This window comes from Rhinolophus sinicus, chromosome 3 (assembly GCF_057876585.1).
Source record: "Rhinolophus sinicus isolate RSI-liver-muscle chromosome 3, RSI-T2T, whole genome shotgun sequence".
Lineage (NCBI taxonomy): Eukaryota > Metazoa > Chordata > Mammalia > Chiroptera > Rhinolophidae > Rhinolophus > Rhinolophus sinicus.
Window position 1 is genome coordinate 158,679,779 of NC_142503.1, and position 19,356 is coordinate 158,699,134.

Sequence of the window (19,356 nt, forward strand, 5' to 3'; positions counted from 1 at the left end):
ACCTTTCCTTTCCGAATTCCCCAAAGTAGAGAAAAAAGCCGTAGGCAGCTGGGGCCTGCCGGAAAGGGCGCTCCATATGGCCGGAATCTCTGAGGACTGGAGGTGTAGGTGGATCCGACCCAGAAAACTGTCGCAAAACCCTCCTGGGCTGCGTGTCCCATCAGAAGTGGTTTGTTCTCCCCCAAATGTTAATAACCAAACGATTGGTATGGATGTAATTATCAATAATTATACGAATTATTGCCGATTGCGGGGCTCGCAGCTACTTTAATTAGTTTACCAGATTCTAATTAAGTTAAATGAAACAATTAATAGGGAAAATATGCTTTGAAAAAAACAAAAACAAAAACCCAGGACTTTTAAAGTCTATTTCTCGCCACAACGTTGCCACCTTACGACACGTTTTAGGCATTACAGCCAGCGTCCGAAGGCCCCAGACTAAGGCGCCTTGTTTTAGGGAGAAAAAATGGGGCTTGGGGCATTGGGAGCGGACTGTGGGGGACAGAATGTTCTCCTGGCTGTACTTTCGGGGATGTTTGGTTCTGCACCCTGTCCCCGGAGGTGCTCATAGGAGGTCTGGTTCTGGAGTCCGAGATCTAGGGGTAAAGAACCAGGTAAACCATTCTCCTTTAACCTCCCACTCCTTTTTCCGCAGAGGAACTCCAGGTCCCCTCATAGAGAGGTGCGTTGAGAGAGGTGGTCTCTATCTTCTCCTGTCCCAGCAAATCCAGGGGGAGAAACTGAGGCGATGGTGGAGATAACATCATGTTGCTTGATTTTTCACTCCCCTGGGAGAAACCAGTAGGTCGCTCTCCACCTCGGTTTCCTCTGTAAATCACAGGTAACCTGTTGAGAAAGACACCTGAAAGGCCCTTGGGTTCCTGGGGACTAATCTCTGTGTTCCCCTGGCACTTGTTCATGAGGCTAACAGGATACTCACCTCACTGAGTTATCCTTGGTTGTGTCTATTTCCTGTAGGACCATAAATCCCCTGGCAACAGGGGCCACATCTTACTCTTCCCGGTGACCTCCAACACAAGGCTCAGTGCATCACAGGTGCTCAAGGGTTGTCTAGATGAATGGGTTCTAACTCTGGTGCATCTAAATGCTGGAAATGTCTGGGGGAAGGAATCCCTAGGTACTTTTGGACAAAAGCTAGTGGGAAGCAATTAAACTCATTTGCATAGGGTTAATTAAACTCAGGCTTACTCCTCAGAAGATCTTTCATCAATAGGATTAGTTTGGGGGGCAGGTGTCAGGTAAGTGATAGCCTGTAATAGGAAAACTTTCTTCCTCTTGTAACTTCTTGCCAGAGAGGGTGCTCCTTCATTCCCTCACATTTTGCCAGGTCACTGGGCACATACTTGTCAACCTATTCCCAGCTACCTTGATCAAAGTATAGTCTTGGTACTTCGTATAAATGCGACTCATATTGAATTCAGAACACCAATAAAGGCAGAATTGGGCCTGCAGGTGCTTTCCATTAAATCTAAACAGCCTTATCTCTGACTCTCCACCTGGGAAGGTGCATAGTGTTTGATTAAGTGCACAAACTCTACAATCAGATTTCCTGAGTCTCGATCCCTTCTCTGCCACTGACTAGTTGTGTGACATTGATCAAGTTGTTGACTCTCTGTACTTCAGCTTCCCCATTTATAACATGAAAAGGGGGGAAAGAGTACTTCATAGAACTGTGCAGAGCCAGGAGAGTCAGCCAGGTCTCTGGATTTTCCAAGAATAGGAATTGCCTGTCTTTCCTCATTTCTGGTCTGAGACAACGGTCATGCCAAGTTTTCTTTAGAAGGAGAGGGAGCCACATCCACATTGGTCGTTTCCTTGTTTGGCATCCCAGAAGGAGACATTTAAAACCACTCACCCAATTGCCCAAGTGGCCTCCAAAGAAGAACTAGGCATCGTTGGGGGGAGAAACAAATCCCCAAAGATTGTCCTCTAATTCCATGCATTAGGGGCCGTGAGCCGAGGAGGAGGCGCAACAAGCGGTCCCACAGACCCCTATTCTCGGCTGTTACCTGGAAAGGATCATTTCACCTTCACTGAAGAGAACAGAAATGGATCCCTGATGGAACGCCGTGCGGCTGCTCCGAACGCCCGCGGGGAGAGTACCCGCCGCTGTCCCCGGGAGGCACCGGGGCTCCACCCCTGACTGCCAGCCCTGGCTGTGGAGGCAGAGCCTGGGAACCATGCGACTGCAGGAGGCCCACTGACTGTGCTCCCAGAGGCTGCAGGGACTGCCGGGCACCAGCAAAGCGTGTGCATCAACGTTTTTCTCCTGGAAAGAAATTGGTATTTCAAAAAGCATTGACAAAGTCATCACAGGAAATCTGAACTGTGTTGGACGTTTTTTTCCTTCTCATTTTACTAGTTAGGAGTGTATTTTTTGCAATTGAATTACCTGGGGGCAGGGCCCGATCTTTTTAGGGTCTTTGCCTTTAAACATCCTGTCAGGCCTTGCGGCAGCCGCTCACTAGTTACATAATCATACCCAGGTTGCTTTACTTCTGTGCCTGTAAAATGGTGACAGTAACACCCACAGGGCAGGGCTGTTGGGAATATTAAAATGAGATATTGTTGAAGCCCCTGGCACGTGGTAGATGCTCAGTAAGGAGTAGGCATTATTATTATTATTATTATTATTATTATTAAAGATTCAGAGGCAGCATGAGGAGTCAGTCTTGTTGCAAGTTCCTGTTATAGATCATTTTATGTTTATCGGAACACTAAGGTCCTGTTATGTTTTGGATGCGAAATGAATCAACTCTGGCAAAGCCATTTCCTAATATGTAAGGTACCGTAGAATTCAAGATAGTGTATAGGGAGGAAGAGGCCGGATGGAAAAGATGGAAGGCTGGGGGCCCAAGGGCCAGATGGCGCAAGCAAGACAAACGGGTGAATCTTCAAAACGTAGAACCTGTAGGTGAAAAGTGTTTGCATCAAGGTGCGAAGTCTGGGGTCGCCAGGTGGCTCAGGCGGTTAGAGCTCCATGCTCCTAACTCCGAAGGCTGTCCGTTGGATTCCCACTTGGGCCAGTGGGCTCTCAACCACAAGGTTGCACACAGCCCACCATCTCTTGGGGGAGTCAAGGAATTGAACTGGCGAGATGGTGGGCTGTGCCCCCTGCAACTAACAACGGCAACTGGACCTGGAACTGAGCTGTGCCCTCCACAACTGAGATTGAAAGGACAACTTGACTTGGGGAAAAAAAAAAAAAATGTACACACTGTTCCCCAATAAAGTCCTGTTCCCCTTCCCCAATTTAAAAAAAAGAAAAAAAAAATCTAAGAAAAAAGTGCGAACGGTACAAAAATATGGAACGCTTCACGAATTTGCGTGTCATCCTTGCGCAGGGGCCATGCTAATCTTCTCTGTATCGTTCCAATTTTAGTATATGTGCTGCCGAAGCGAGCACAATACATTCACTTTCTTGCGAACTATATAAAGTGAGAGACATAGAATCTTTTACGATTATGGTGATTATACTGTGCACTTTTTAAAATTCCAAAGTATTCAAGAAGTTATGACCTTCTGTATCATACACACTGTAATTGTATCTTTGTGATTTTTGTCCACATTAAGTCGAATTGTCCCCCTAGCATTCTTACATTCTATATGCAAATGAAGGGACCATGGGAAATTGGCCCTCTGCCCGCCCGACCTCTGCGCTGCTTGCAGACGGCGTCGGTGGTTACGCTCGGTCACGTGGTGCGCGCTGCCGCGCGCCTCTCTCGCTCAGGCCGGAGTAGACGCGGAGTGGTAAATCCTCCCACTTGATCTCTGACGCGGCAGCGCAGTGCGGGGTAAAGTACGCCGGTCTGCAGGTGCGCCGCACAAGTGCGATTTGGGATGAGGGGCCATGGTGCCTATAGGTCCCCACAGAAGTCTGGTCTGGGACCCCGAAACGGTTGTGAGGCACTGGTCGGGCCGGTCCCTGCGCCGGGACCCGTGACTCGTGGAAGGGTTAGAGCCACCGACCGTGAACTGGTGGGGGCTGGTAGGAGCGGCCGAAAGCTGCGGACGCCACCTCGGGATGGGCCAGGGCGCGCCGCCTTTCCCCTGGGGTTCTCAGGACCAGCCAAGGGGAAGAGGGAGGGTGTCTGCTTTGGTGCCCAGGCTTCCCATAGTGTGACTCGGGGGTGGTGGCTGCGTAGGAAAGGTCACCACCCTTTGATCCAGCACTGGACCAGGCACTTAATCAGTGTCACACATCCACACCCACCGCTCCCTCAATTTTCAGGTTAGAAAATTAAGGCCCTGGGAGGCTAACCATCAAGGCCAAAATTATCCTGCCAGTGGTGAAAAAAGTTGGGATTCGAATGCAAGTCTAGTTTCAAAGACTGATCTTTTCCCTTTCACAGTGGAACTTCTAACTAAAAGATTTAGAACCAGGAGTGTGGCTTCCCCTCTACCTGTTGGACAACAGTCCCCAAGGCCTTATCTGCTCAGACTTCCTTACTGCATTCCTTCACCAAACTTCCAGCACTTGTGGCGTCAGCGCTGGGCCTGCAGGGGTGAAAAGGTGGTTGGGATTGGTGGAAATGGAGCTTCCGTTCCAGTAAGGGAGCCAGGAAGAGCATTCTCAGTGCTGAGCCCGGCTGGAAAGAAAGAACACGGAGGATAGAGAGTAGGGAATGAAGGCCACTTCAGTAAGTGGGCAGGCGAAGAGGGGGTATTTGAGCTGTCACTTGATGATAGGGAGGCAGCCCTGAAAGGACGGGATTGGAGTACCAGGCAGATGAAAACCGTGGGGCCACCTGAGTCAGTTTCACCCATCTGGGCCAGTCCTTCAAGGGAAGCCACTGTGCAAGCAGTTGGTGTGCTGTGAGAGCGGAGGGACCCACTCAGCTACGGCCAGAGAGCACCAGACCTGGCTTCTGGGGACTTTGGAACCCCCACCTCTCCCCCCACCTGTCTTTAGTGAAATGGAAATCAGGTGCAAGCTGCCTAACTTCTCATCTGACCTCTCTCTAAATAAGCAGTAAGCAAACGCAAACCTCAGAATGCTAATATGGCTTTTATTGAGCGAAAAGAGCTAATTTGGGCAATGATGTTTCCCTCAGATTTACAAAAGGGAATTGCAAATAATGAAAAAGTGTATTAGCGTTGATGGGAGATGATGCTAATCTTCAATTAGCATCGTCGTTTTTATTCATTTATTTAGGAGAGCCTTTTCGACACAGTGGATGCGCACACACGTGGCACGGTGACAGGTTCATCCGGTGGGTTTATAATGGTCTTATTGCGGAAACCAGCAGGAGAGGGGCCAGGATGTTCGCCATTTCTGGCGCATGAACTTGTGTTATTTTGAGCGAGAGGTGGGCTGTTTGTTTGTTTGTTTGTTTTTTCTTATTGAACATTTTTGGCTCAGAGGAGAGAGAGTTGAGTTGTAGTTCCATCCCTCCCTGCACTGTCTTTGTGACCTTGGCAAACTCCCAGGCTCTCTCTGGTCTTTCATCTTCTGCAAAGTAAAGAAACTGCCCTAAAGATGATCTTTCACATCTTTCAGCTTTGACATGCTGTGATTTTTGTAAATAGGTAACTGAAGGACTTTTTTTGAGACTGTAATTAGCAAGATGTAAAAACTCAGCACTTTTTCTTTTATGTTTTAGAAGGGTGGGGCATGCCGGTCATCCTTGGGGCGTGAAGACACACGGACAGGCCACAGGGGCTGTTGTGGACCTAGGCTGGGACCTGCTGAACCATACAACACTTGCCTCTGAACCTGAAGGCTCAATGTGGAGGAAGGGGGTGGGTAAGTGAGAGGGATGGAAATGGGTTTTATGTGGCATGAAGCTGCAGGAGAGGAGACACATGGAGGGACCCAGTGAGAGAGAACTAAGGGTATCCTGATTTCCAGGTACGTCCTGGTCCCCATAGACCCTGATGGGACAGACGCTGAAGGAGTGTGAGTGTTAAGAGGACTGGCAGTGCCAGCAGTCTCAGAGCGGCGGTGAGGCCTGGCTCCTCAGAGCTGTTGGCTGCTCTCCTCTCTGCAGAACCGAGGTGGCCTGAGTCCCGACAGTCTTCTCTAAATGTTGGGGCTGCAGAACCCTAAGAGATGAGAAATGGTTCTACCTGTCGGAGGTGGTACTTCCCACCACTCTGAGTGGGAGAGAACAGAACTAGCTTTAAGTTCATTTTGAACAATGAAGAACTGGGCTGTTTCATAGTGAAAAAATGTCAGTGAAGACATGAGTTCTTAGGATGGATTCTCTAAAGTGATAGTATTTCCCCTACAGCCAGAGAGCATGGAGTGTTTTCATATATCATTTCATTTGAAGTAAGAAGGGCCAGGGACTCCCATCAGCCCCACCAGCGGGAGGAAGAAGCAGGGATGTGGAAAAAAGTAGGCTTGGCCTTCTCTGCACTGGGAGCTCTGGGAGTGAATAGCATTTGTGGCTTCAGGAGGTATTGCCCTAGATTGTAGGGCAGCGACATGCTGAGTTCATAGGCCTGACCCAGACATAGAGCATGGCTGGAGGGGGCCTGGGTGTGATGGAGGACCCATCCCAGGCTGCCAGAAGTCCCTTTGAACAGCTCATGCACTCACGTAAGCCTTGTTTTTGTAACATCTCATTTCAAGTGTACTCTCACCTAAATCACCTCAGTGTGAATGAGTCCAAAGTTTCTTCCTTTGCCTCCTAGTAAAGGAGGCTGGGAGTGGGGGTGGAGCAGGCAAAACAGGGTCTGTGTGCCCATAGCTCAGAGGGTGGCCTGAGGGAAGAGGCAGGGTCAGCTGTGGCCAGCAGACCCCTCAGAGGGAGTTTCTCCTTCCAAGCCTCTTCACCCTGTGTGCCTGGAGCTCTTGCTCTTCTGGCTTGACCCTTGCTGTAGTTAGATCAGTTCTAATCCATCCCAGGTGCTCAACGAAATGGCGCACTAATCCTCCTTGTGTTTGGAGGGGGCACACAGCCCAGGCCTCACCTTTCATTCTCCCCCAGATCTCTTATTTGTGCCTCGAACTTAAATATCTGGCCATTTTCCTACCTGTAGGATCGTGACTCTGCTGCCTGGTTAGCGTGGCTGTTTGCAGATGAAATGCAGATTTGAATGTGAAAGGCCTTAGCCCATTAGATGAGCTGATTCAGGTGACGTGTGTAGGTCCTGGGCATGTGGGAAGTACGTGGGAGGTATGAAAATTCTCAATACATAGCTACGTCCTTACTCTCCTTTCTTCTTTCTTTAATTTTGCAATCATCTGGATGAAACTTACTTAAAAAGTGAAAACAGCTCCTTTTTTGTTTAGCTACTACAGAGACAGTTTCTTAGCTACAATGAAAATTTCTTTTGTAGTAGCTCCTTTCCTTAGCTTTTCTTTTTTTCTCCCTTTCCTGGCTACTATAAGGACTATTTTCACCCAGAGGTCTTTAATCCTTTGGGTTTGAGTTACTGAAGGCCCTGGTTAAAATGCAGTTATGTTGCTGGGAAGGGATACCACATAGACTCACTAACTCCTGTTCACTCAGCTCAGTATAGATGAACACAGGGCTTCTGATGTTCTCTACCTCATTTCATTGTCTCTAAGAGATAAGCACAGGGGAGTGTATGATTCCTATTTCACTGATGGGGAAAACCGAGGCCTAGAGAGGTAAAGTGACACAGCTAGTGGAATTTGCTCTCAGAAATCTGACTCCAAGGGCTAACTTTGTACCTAAATGGAATATAGGAGCACAATTTAAGAGGTTCTGGGAAGCTCTCGCTAAAATCTCTCTCTGTTGCTATAAATCCTGCCATTGAGACATGATTATTTTGAGCTGTCTTAAGGGTGCACTGATTTCGTTCAAGACCCTTTTTCTCTGGCAATCCCAGGATGGCCTAAGAGCAGGAGATGCTGAGGTTTAAGAGGGTGCAAAAAGAATTGCCAAGTCCAAATACAAAGTCTGCCAGCATCTCTGTGACTCTGTCAGTTTCTCTCTGTGGGGTTACAGGGTGGGAGGACAAGTGACACCTCCAAATACTCACTGCCCTGGAGTCCAGTTATCACTCGGCCCCCGGGTTGCACTGACAGAAAAACTGCAATGGCTTTGAGCCAAGAAGGGCCATATTTATGTCCCAGCAATGAGTCTCAGTTTCCTCATATCTGAAACAGAAATAATGCTTTCCCTACTTTATAGGCTCAGGAGGCCCAGTGAGAAATTCCACTGTAAAGAGCTGTACAGCGGAAGGTAGGAATAGCTGCTTGTTAGACACCCAGTCTAGCCTCAGGCAGTTAAATGCTTCCCTTACCTGGTGAGCGAGGCATTTGTGCCTCAGGAACAGACCTACAAAATATGAGCACCACGATGAACCATCACAATGTATTAATATTTTCACACCACTTAACTCTCATTAAAATGTACTTTGCTGAATTTAATATGTGATTTCAAATGACACAACATATTAAGTGCTTAATATACTAGAAATTATGAAACTATTATCGTGTTGATGCTATATGAAATAATTAGACTGAATTAAACTTTAGCAGCCAAGTGAAGGAAAGACTTCAACTTATAATATCTTAAAGTAGCTTAAGCCACTACTCTAATCCCCAAAATAAACATCCAGAAATTAGGATCCTTAAATAAAAACTGAACCATAATCTGTACTTACACCAGCTCTTCAGGGCTTCGGTGATGCAGCGCCTTGTTGCCTTGGGCAGGTGAGGCGCCCAGGGAGCCCCGCCAGGGCAGGGTGTCAGGTTCAGGGCTTCGGCTGCGGTGCCGGGCGCCTGGGGGAAGGAGGACGAGGATGGCTTCGTAAGGAGTAAGGCTTTCTGCTGAAGTGACAGATTGGTCTTCTTTGCCCCAAATTAGCCTATTGACAAGTTAAAAATAAAAACAAACCCACCTTATTTAACCTTTATTGAGTGCTTCCTTGATGCCAAGCATTTGATATGCATTTTCTTATTTAATCTTCACAATATATGCATGTTATAAGCCACCATTTTCAGATGAAGAAACTGAGACTCAAAAAGATGAAGTGAATCATCCAAGCCTTTATAATCAGAATCCAGTGCCCACCCCTCTATCATACGTGGTTACGTGGCCCCCTCATTATCTAGTGTGCGAGTGTGTGCGCGCATACCACTTCCTGTTGTAATAATAATCCAGTGACCAAACACATTAACGTACTGACAGTGACTTACGACCTATATCTTTTTTTTTTCATGCTCATAATTGAAAACTTTAATTTTTCTTAGTCACAACCTATATCTTTCTCACATTCTAGTCATGGAATGGAGGGACCGTGATTTGAGAGTCTCATTTTAAATAGGACGCAGCCTGGCTAACGTACGCAGGACGTTCTCTGTATTTGCTGCTCATTCAGTTCAAAAAGAATGAATTCATTACCTCCTGAGTATCCTGACATATACTTATGTGTAGCTGTCATAAACAAGACAACTTCTTAAAAAGAGTAAGGAATACTTTCTATCATAGAGAATACTAATGCTTAGCTATTTAAGATGCCATGTCTCAATTACTCGTATGAGCTGGAAAACACTGATCCTGGGTTGTTTGAAAAATATAAATGTGAGTGTGGAGACTTAAACATATTATCAGTTACTGGCCAGCAAAAATAATTTTAATGGAAGCAGGGAAATTTACATCAAGCAAACACATGTTTATATTGAACTGAAAACAAGTATTTTCCGTAAGTATCAGGATTAGGTTCTGCCTCATATAAGAGAAAACCAAATAACAGTGGCTTTAAGATGACAGAGGTTAATTTCTCTCTTGCATGAAACAAGTTGTCTTTCAAGGTCTGGTTTGTTGTCTCCACTGTGGCCCAGGGTTAGACTCTTTTGTCCTTTAGGGCAACAACTCATGGTCCAAGACGGCTGCTGAAGCACCAAGTTCCAGGCATTAGGAAGGAGGAAGGTGGCAAAAGCAAAGTCACACATGACTGCCCTGAATAAAATCTGTGACTAAGAAAGAAGAAAGTGGCAATGAATGGGCAGTGAGCAGTCCTTGGAGTACAACCTGGCCATCACATAGAAGTTGGCCAATATTACTCTTGGCTGTTGCTCTTCTTCCTTTCTGCAGAAGGGGGAAGGGAAGGAACATTTACTAATAGCATATAGGGTTCCAGGGACCATGCTGGACAGTTACACATTATCTCATTCCATTATCCTGTGTGGGCAGCATAGCGGCAAGTCAGGTAAAAGGGGATGCTATAACTTGGGGTGAGGCTCTACCCACATGTGGAGGTAAGGGAGTAGGAGGAGGAAAGTTGGAATGTTTGCATGAGAAGCCCAAGGGCTCCTGCGAATGAAGGGATGGATTAAACCTCCAACATTTGTTCTCCGAGATTCAAGTTCTTAAAAATTTTCAGCGCAGATAAGATGGCAGGGACCAAATTCCATTGGCAAGAAAGCTAACGCTGTGCCTTTAAAATAAAATAAAGTTGCCATGAGTGTAGAAAGGGAAGAGATTTAAATATTAAAAAGATAATAGAAAAATTGACAAAAGATTTGAATAGGCATTTCACAAAATGGGAGCTCCAGAGAGTCAGTGTGAAAGCATATTCAACCCCATTAGTCATCAGGGAAATGCAAAATAAACGACCTCACAGTTGACATTGAGAAGTCCACAACACCAAGTGCTGGTGAGGAAGTAGAGCAATGGAGGTATGAGAATATATGGCTGGAAGGAGGAGAAATTGGTGCAACTGAAACCAGAGGGCAACCGAGTCCGGAGCTCATGCTGCCTGCGCCACTCAGCCAATAGACCGACACAGGAGCTGGGCTGTAGAATAAGCGTTTATTGTCAGAGCACCAATGATCTGAGAGGGCAGCAGGTTAACACTTTGAAAAACTGCCTTCCCATTCTCAGACTGGCTTAGGGTAGTTAAGGGAAAATCTGGGTGTTCCTCCAGAGGTTGCCTGACGGTTCCCTGGGGTCTGCATGGAGCCTTCCCTGTAGCAGCGTGGTTTTCTGTTGAAGTCAGCAACCCAGGAACAATGATGGGAGTAGCCTGGAAAGAATGCTAGGCCTTAGAGATTGTGATCATAAGCCCGAGGGTATTAATCATAAGTTTCAGGGTAATTTTCTAAAAAAGGGAACTGGAGAGGGGACATTTCAAGCTCAAGCCACAGGGGGATCTCTTCTTAAGCTGTAGGTTAAGGAAAAGGTGAGGCCGGGGATGCTGCGAGGCCCCCCTCTAGTATGCGGGGGGGTCCCAACCGGGCCCTGCTTCACAACCACTTTGGAAAGGTGTAGTCTAGTTTTATTCTGTCGACACCTTCAAGATGGTAAAAAATCTTTCTCGAACCCATGTTTCTCTGACTATCAGATCCCAGATAAAGCTATAATTTTTCCTCCCTTACAAGGTAAGGAGAGTACAGCAGGGATGGCTTGTCCCCCCTACATTGTCTGGGGCCTCAGCAGGAAGACTCAGAAGCTTGAGTCTCTAGCCTGGCGTTAATCATCTAAAGGCTGGTTCACCTGTGGTTGGTGCTGGCAGCCCCCCAGCGGGGGCCCTGTCTGGGGCTATTAACCACAAGGCTGCTGTTGTAGCCTGGCCTTCCTCACAGTATAGGGGCTAAGTTCCAAGGGCGAGTGTTCCCTGAGAGAGAGAGAGAGAGCCAGGTAGAAGCCATATTGCCCTCTATGCCCTAACTTCAGAAATCATTCAGGGTCACTTCTGCTCCATCCGATTGGTTGGGCAGTTACAAAGTTCTGCCCACATTCAGTGGAAGTATATCGGCTTCACTTTGTAAAGTCAAAATGTGTGATGCTCACACATACACACATGTACAAATACATATTGTTAACCTGAAGATAAAAGGCCTTTCAAAGTGAGAGGCAACAAGCCTCTTATTTGAAATAAAAAAGAGTAGTTATTTGGGAAACATTGATTCAGGCAGAAGCCCAAATAATGTTCCGATTAGGAGACAAAGACAATGGGTATTTGTGAGAAAGGGAAGGGGAACAATTACCTCAATAGAAGGAAGGCATTTCTATTGGTGTAGATAATGTAACAGTGATGCTAATTCTAAAGATTGTTTTTAATTCTCAGTCTAGTAGTCATCAGTCTAGTTAGTAGTCGTAATATCTAATTTCTTGTTATCCTTGCAAATAGGTCTTTGGGACACAAGGTTGCTTTAGGTCCAGTCCAGAGGTTATTTTGCCCTGTTTTAATATTCCAAAGGTTTGAGGTATAAGATGTACAAGGCAGTTCCTCTGGCATGGCAGCTCCGAATCCATTTTATTGTTATTTTTAATTATTTCGACTCCATTTTAAAGTGGGGTTCATTTATTACATATTTTTTAACAATATACATACAAACATATATACTGTGTTTCCCCGAAAATAAGATCTAGCCAGACCATCAGCTCTAATGCGTCTTTTGGTGCAAAAATTAATATAAGACCTAGTCTTATTTTAATATAAGACTGGGTATAATATAATATAATATAATATAATATAATATAATAATACTGGGTCTTAATATAAGACTGGGTATAATATAATACAATACAATATCGGGTTTTATATTAATTTTTGCTCCAAGAGATGCATTAGAGCTGATGGTCCGGCGAGGTTTTATTTTTGGGGAAACACGATATGTTTGAAAAATGCAATCAGCCATACTGCATTTCCTTAAAGTCTTGATTTTGATGTATGTTTCAGGCAGTTGGAGTATGTATTTGAGTAATTCTTTCAGGAAGATTGCATGAGTGAATATTTGAAAGCATCCATAAAGTCTCAATGTGTAGCATGTAAAGCCACCATCATCTTTCTTATTTAGAAAAAATAAAAATAATATAGGTTCACTTAAAATAATTCAAACTTTGCCAAAAAAAACAAACACAAAAACCCACAAAAAAACCCTCAAAGGTAATGAAAACCCTCCATAGCTCCACCTAGCATATATTATTATTACTCTAAAATGGGATCATACTCTCCATATTGTTTTTTAACATGCTTGACGGAGTGGATTCCCTTTCTCTCCCACTTTTGTAAGTGATCTGTGAGTGTCTCCTCCTAGCAGTCCTGAGTAGCGTGACCAGCTGGATCTGCTATATTCATCTGAGATTGTATGATGCCTTCATCCTTGCTTAGCAAACCGACTGTGTAGGATATCCTTGGGTCCCATCTTTCACAGTACAATGAATGAGTCCAGCCAACAGCAGAAATGTTCAGGGACCTGCAAAAATTCAGTCCAGTGGATAGTCAGTTGACTTGCCTCCTCACTGTGGAAGAAGCCAGTTTTGTCTCCATTTGCACATTCATTTCAATATTCCTGATCTATAAATGTGCCTGTTCTTTACATTCATCTTTGAACTGGTTGTAGCATCTTACTGGGTCCTTGGTTAATAATGAGTTAAATAAAATCTTTAATATGTGTTCATTTTATATCTGTACAAGAGTTATGATTTTACCTTTTATAAAAAAAAGTATTCATTAACTGTTCTTTCCTGAAAAGTTGAGAAACAATGTATTCAATATTATAACAATGTAACAGGCATGATATAATGCTATTTAGACAATAGACTTCACATATGTATGTACAATATGATTAGAACTACATTTAACATTCTTATGTAAAAAATGACTGGAAAAGATAAAGCAAGGTGTTTAGACTGCTTGGTATTTTTCTTTATTATATTTTCCAAAAATTTAAAAATATGGGATTATGCCACCTTTATAAGCCTTTTTTTTATTAATTGAGTAATGATGGTTTTAAGGATCTTGAAGGGCTAGAGCAGGGCATCCTGGCCTCTGCACGGCCTCTGGGATCAGCAGCGAGTTCTGCTAGGTAGTGAGGAGGCATATGATACTAGTAATAGAAATAATAATGAAATAATGAGCACATATAATGTCCCAGGAATTGTGCTAAGCAGTATCTAATTTAACCCTTACAACAACCCTAGGACCTGCTTCTGAAAAATCACCTCACTGCTGAATCCATTGCACTGTGACTTTCTGATTTTACACTTAGAGGGAACTTTAAACTTAAGGTTGGGGTCTCCTTGCTGTCTTGATATCTACAGGTTGAACTCTGCCTCAGCCACTAATACTCCCAGTTGGGTGAAGTGGGCCTCACTTTCCTCATCTCCTTAAATGGCCATCCTGCAGCCTGCCTGATGTACTATGACAACGTTAAACTTCCTCGGAGCCCTATTCTCCCAAAAGGCAACAATAATTAAGAAATTTCCCCAGCTCTTTAAGTTCTGGGGAAACAGCTAACCGCAAAGGACCACGTTGCTCTCACATATTCAGAGAAAAGAAACCCTGCCCATCCTTTCTTACTATTCCCATAAAATTCTCTGATGAGCTGATGGCTCTCTTGTTTACTTGTCTCTCTAAACCTCGGCCCCCTTCCTTTTCTTTGAGACTTTCCTCATTAATGAGTATTCTCCATGTTGCAATAGACTAAATAAAATCTTATTCATTGGCTGGTGACTTTTGCATTCACAATTACCAGAGGTCGTTGAAAGCGGTCAGTTGGGTGGGGTATCCGAAGTCCCGGGCTTCAGTCTTGGCTCACCCATGCCTAACTTCCGCTTTGGGCAGGTTTCAGGTCTCAGTTGAAAGCTCGCTAAGGGCCCCTTGCTTGCAGGATATGTGAGAGGCTGCGCAGCCCTTCAACCCCTGCGCGGGGAGGCGGGGCCTTGCGAGCAGCTGTAACTTTTGCACGCTGCCACCAGAGGGCGGAGGCTCCGCCGAGGAAAGCCATCGGCTCTGCACTGGCTTGCTCCTGCAGGGCTCTGGAAGTGGACACCATGCAGGGTTTTCAGTCCTCCAGCGCTTTTACTAGCTTCTTCTACTGCTATCCCCTGCTCCCTTCGCTACACCCCCGGGCCGCCTTCATACTCCCGCACCCAGATATCCTCCTCTGCCGATGCTCCTCACAAGACTTGCGTGTGTGAGGGTGCAAGACTCTTGCGTGTGCAAAAGCCAGCCTTGAGCCTCCCGGCCTCTAGCGCTTATCTAGTGCCAAGCTTCCCCTCTTTCGGTCCTCTGGCCCCCTTCTCCAGACATGAAGAATTCCGGAGGCAGCTGGGAAATGGGGAGGAGAGGCAGAGGGAAGAGCTTTGGACTGCTTTTGGCTGAGCACTTCACCAGTCACACCCATCAGCTATTTAGAGCACCACAATGGCCCCTTAGAGTGGGCCAGGCAACAACTGTTACCCCATCTGAAAGATGGGGAAACAGGCTCCTGGAGAAAAAGTGATTAGCCCCTGGTTGCATAACGTAGCCAGTAAGTGGCAGAATTGGGACAGGAATGCAGTTCTCCAGGCCCGAAGCCCCGAGCCCTTGAGGAGGCGGGCCCAGTCGGAGATGGATTATTACTTGGCAGAATTAAACTTGGGCTGCTCCAGCAGATAGGGGCCCGGGACTTGTCTCAGGGCAGAGACCAAAATGCAGCTGCTTCTAGGACACAAATTGTAGTTTTATGTATTGACATTGTAAGATGATCACGTTTGCTTTTTAAAGTGTACATGTCTATATACGCATTTTCAAAGCAAATATAAATAGAAAAGCCAACTGTCCACAGTGGCTGGCTCTGGTGGTTGGGATCTCAGTAGTGGGAAAAGGATTTTCATTTTCTCTGTATTGTTCAAAGTATTAATTGCTATTATATATAAACCAGAAAGAAAAATTATCCTTTTTCTTTGCCTTTTGCCTTTTTCTTTGCCTTTTGGCAAAACGTAATACCTTGTTGATAAAGGGTTGAAAAATGCAAAGGAGAAGGAAGAAAATAAAATTCATCATTAATGTTCCTTCCCCCATAGATATCGCTGTTTTGATTTTTTTCTCTACAAAATGTAAATAACAGTATTAGCTGTACAGGAATGTTGTCAAGGATGAGAGAATGTATATAATAGCTAACATTCTAGAAGTGTTAGCTATTTTTACATATCACAAAATCAGCACCATACTATATATATCATTTATACACTGTTGTTTTCACTTATAATATTGCTTCATAAACAATTTCTCGTGTCAGCTGTTCTTCAAAAATTACATTTTAGTGCTTGCACAAAATTTCATCATATTTAAGTACAATTTATTTAACCTATCCCCTACTGCTGAACCTTTAGTTTGTTTCCAATTTTTGCTGTTAAAAATAACAGTGAGATTAACGTCTTTAAACATCTCTTTTTGTCGGCATTTCTGATTACTCTTTAGATGGATTTCTAGAGGTAGGATTACTGGGACAAAGGGTGCAAATATTTTTTAGGCTTTTGATTCAGGTTACCAAATTACTTCCCAGAAAGATCTTGCCAATTTGCACTCCCACCTGCGGTGTGCGGACTGCCTGTCCCACAGCCCACAAAAGAGGGATTTGGGGAGGATGAGTGAGATTTGATTATGGTGTTAGACTGAGGAGAAGGAGTCCTGTAGAGAAAGTTGAAATTTCAGGAAAGAGAGGGGAATGTCTAAAGAGTGAGGTCCCTGGGAGAAGAGGACGGGGGGTTTGAAGCACATTTATAGGGCTCGCCTTGGACTTAAGAAGGGACACTTCATTTTCTGACACTGGTGGAAAGAGGTGTGATTGGACGTAGATACACAGTCACTGTAAGTGGGCAGGTGAAATTCAAGAGAGCTAGTCCCTAGTGGTCCCCTTTACTCAATAAAGTAGTCATCTATTCAAGGATTAAAGGTGAGGGCTATGAGGGAAGAGATTTGTGGAGAGGGATGGAAACTTAAGGAAAGTAAAAGGGTCGAAGGTTGAAATGGTTGACATTGTGGAGGCACCGTTAAGGGCCGTGTGTACTTTATAGCCCTGAGTAAAGAAAAAGGTAAGCACATTAATTTAAACCAAATCTTTCAAAATATGTGGTAAACAGTAGAAAATGATGGGACTGGGGATCATGGTAATAAAAAGTTTATGAATTTCTGGAGTTGTACCAAACTTTCAAGGAACAGTTAATTCCTATTTTATATAAGTTTTTGCAGAAAATTGAAAAAAGAGTAAAAGTTGTCCAGATGATTTTATGAAACCGGTATAATCTTGATTCCAAAATCAGTAAGGTGAAAACAATAAATTAGGCTCATTTCACCTACGATATAGATATAAAAATCATAAATAAAATATCAGTTAACTAACTTAGTTATATTCTTAAAAATACATTTGATCAAGTAGGGTTTATCCCAGGAATTCCGAGTTGGTGCAATGTCAGAAATCACCTCATTAATAAAGGGAAGTCATACTATTATCTCAATCGATGAAGAGAAAGCATTTGATAAAGTTTACCTCTTATTTACAATTAAATAACCACTTAGCAAACTGGATATAACAGACATCCTAAACTTGGTAAAGGTTACATAGCAGAAGCTTAAAACAAACATTACACGTCATGAAGAAAATTTAAGTGCATTCTCTTTAATGTCGTGAACAAAATAAGGAATCCAACTCTATTGCTACCAGTCAGTATGTAATAATGGAAGTTCTAGACAAAGCTACCAGGGAAGAAAGACTAAGAGAGAGAAGGATTAGGAAAGAAGAGGCAAAATGATCATTATGTAAAGATAATATTTTCATTTGCCTTGAAAAACAAAGAGAATCAACTGATAGACTGTTAAAACTATTGAGAGAATTCAGTAAAATCACTACATACAAGATTAACCTAAGAAGAAAAAATCCGTAACATTTCTCTTCACCAGCAGTAACCAACTTCTATTCACGATAACAAAAAAAAAGTACAATATCTAGGAATAAACTTGAGCATATACAAGAAACCTATGGAGAAAAACTTTAAAACTCTAATAAAGAACGTAGAAATTAACCTAAATAAATGAAGGGAAGTTTTATGCTCTTAGATAGAATGACAATATTATACAGGAACCAGTTCTTTATGAATTAATCTATAAATGTAATGAAATTCCAATAAAAATTCCATTCTAAAATTTCTATGGACAGACAGGACTAAGTCAACCTTACCAAGGAAGAGTAAAGGAGCAGAACACAACAAAGCCACGTAAAAAGCTGAACAAAGCAAAACAATAACACTTTTAGCACAAAAACAGACCAACAGACTCTGGAAAAGAATAGAAAACTCATAGTCAAGCCATGAGTTTGGGGGGGAGGCATCACAAATCAGTGAAGAAGGGGCAGATTAAACCAGCTTGCTATAAGGAGAAAATGAAACAGGATCCCTGCCTGATACCAAATAAAAGGATATACTGTACATGATGAAAGACGTAAGTGTGAAAAAAACCCCAAAACCTCTAAAGTTAATAGAAGAAAATACTATAATAGAGTGTCTTTGGCACCTGGGTTGGGAGAGGGACTCCTTACATAAAACTTCAAAAGCACAAACCAGAAAGAAAATATGATTAATTTGATGATGTCAAAATTAAGGATTTTTGTTCAAAAGAGGATCCCATAGACACACAATGGGTGATAAAATGGGAGAAGATACTTGTAAATCTAAAAGTGATAAGAGATTAATACGTAGAATATACAAGTAACACCTGAAAACCAATAAACAAGAGAGAGACTTCCAGTTTCCGGTCTAGCAAGTAAGGAGCTTGAGAGTCTGCACTCCGTCCTTAAAAGTAAAATGCTGAACAAATTGAAAATAAATAACTATTCTTAGATCTGTCAGAGCACTGGGGACTTTTCTATCAGAGATCGACCAGGCGGAAAATCAGTGAGGACATAGTTGAACTCAACAACATCATCAATCAAATCGATATAAATTGATGTCTACAGACTACTTCAACAGCTGGAGAATACACAAGTTTTCCCAAGTTTATATGAAACATTCTCCAAGATAGACCACATTCTGGGTTATAAAATACACCTTAATAAACTTAAAAAATAGAAATGATACAATGTCTACTCTCAGATGACAATGGAATTAAACTAGAAATTACTAACAAAGTAGCTGGAAAGTCCCAAGACACTTGGAGATCAAATAGCACACTTCTAAATGACACATGGGTCAAGGAAAAAGTCTCAAGAGAACTTTAAAATACTTGGAACTAAATGAAAATGAAAGTACAACTAATCAAAAATTGTGTGATGCAGCACTGCTTAGAGAGAAATTTTTAGCATTGATGGAAAAGAAGAAAGGTCTAAACTCAGTGATCTAAGCTTCCATCTTAGGAAGCTAGAGAAAGAATAGCAAATTAAATCCAAAGTAAGCAAAAGGTAGCAGGCCCTAAAAAAAACAAATGGACAAAGTTTATCAACAGGCAGTTTCGAAAATTTGTAATCCAATTTGAAGAGAATTATTAAGAACTAAAATCATCAGTAATCAGAGATTCTCAAAGACAACAATTAAATCACCTTACACCTATTAGACTGGCAAAAGTTGGAAAGTTGGAAAATGCCAAGTGCTGGCAGGTATAGGGATGGAGGTGCCTTCGTGTGCTGCTGGTGGGGATGCAGAATAATCAAAC

The 19,356-nt window shown here is 43.5% G+C and overlaps 2 long non-coding RNA genes and 1 other non-coding gene across 5 annotated transcripts in view; 1 reads left to right on the forward strand and 2 right to left on the reverse strand.

Moving 5' to 3' along the window:
* Positions 1-261: 261 nt before the first annotated feature.
* Positions 262-18,589, reverse strand: LOC148758680 (uncharacterized). The gene is made up of 3 exons (XR_016020874.1): positions 14,423-18,589; positions 8,605-8,808; positions 262-2,290 (listed from the first exon to the last, which is right to left on the reverse strand). It is a non-coding gene; the product is annotated as an uncharacterized LOC148758680 (long non-coding RNA).
* Positions 3,321-3,427, reverse strand: LOC141570970 (U6 spliceosomal RNA). Its single transcript, XR_012495395.1, has one exon. It is a non-coding gene; the product is annotated as a U6 spliceosomal RNA (small nuclear RNA).
* LOC109444323 (uncharacterized) overlaps positions 3,685-19,356 on the forward strand; it is a 65,594-nt gene continuing 49,922 nt past the window's right edge. For 2 of the 3 annotated variants that reach the window (XR_016020873.1, XR_012494690.2), the window contains exon 1: positions 3,685-3,815. This is a non-coding gene — a long non-coding RNA (uncharacterized LOC109444323). The remainder of the gene's footprint in view (positions 3,816-19,356) is intronic. The other variant, XR_012494693.2, reaches the window with a different exon arrangement.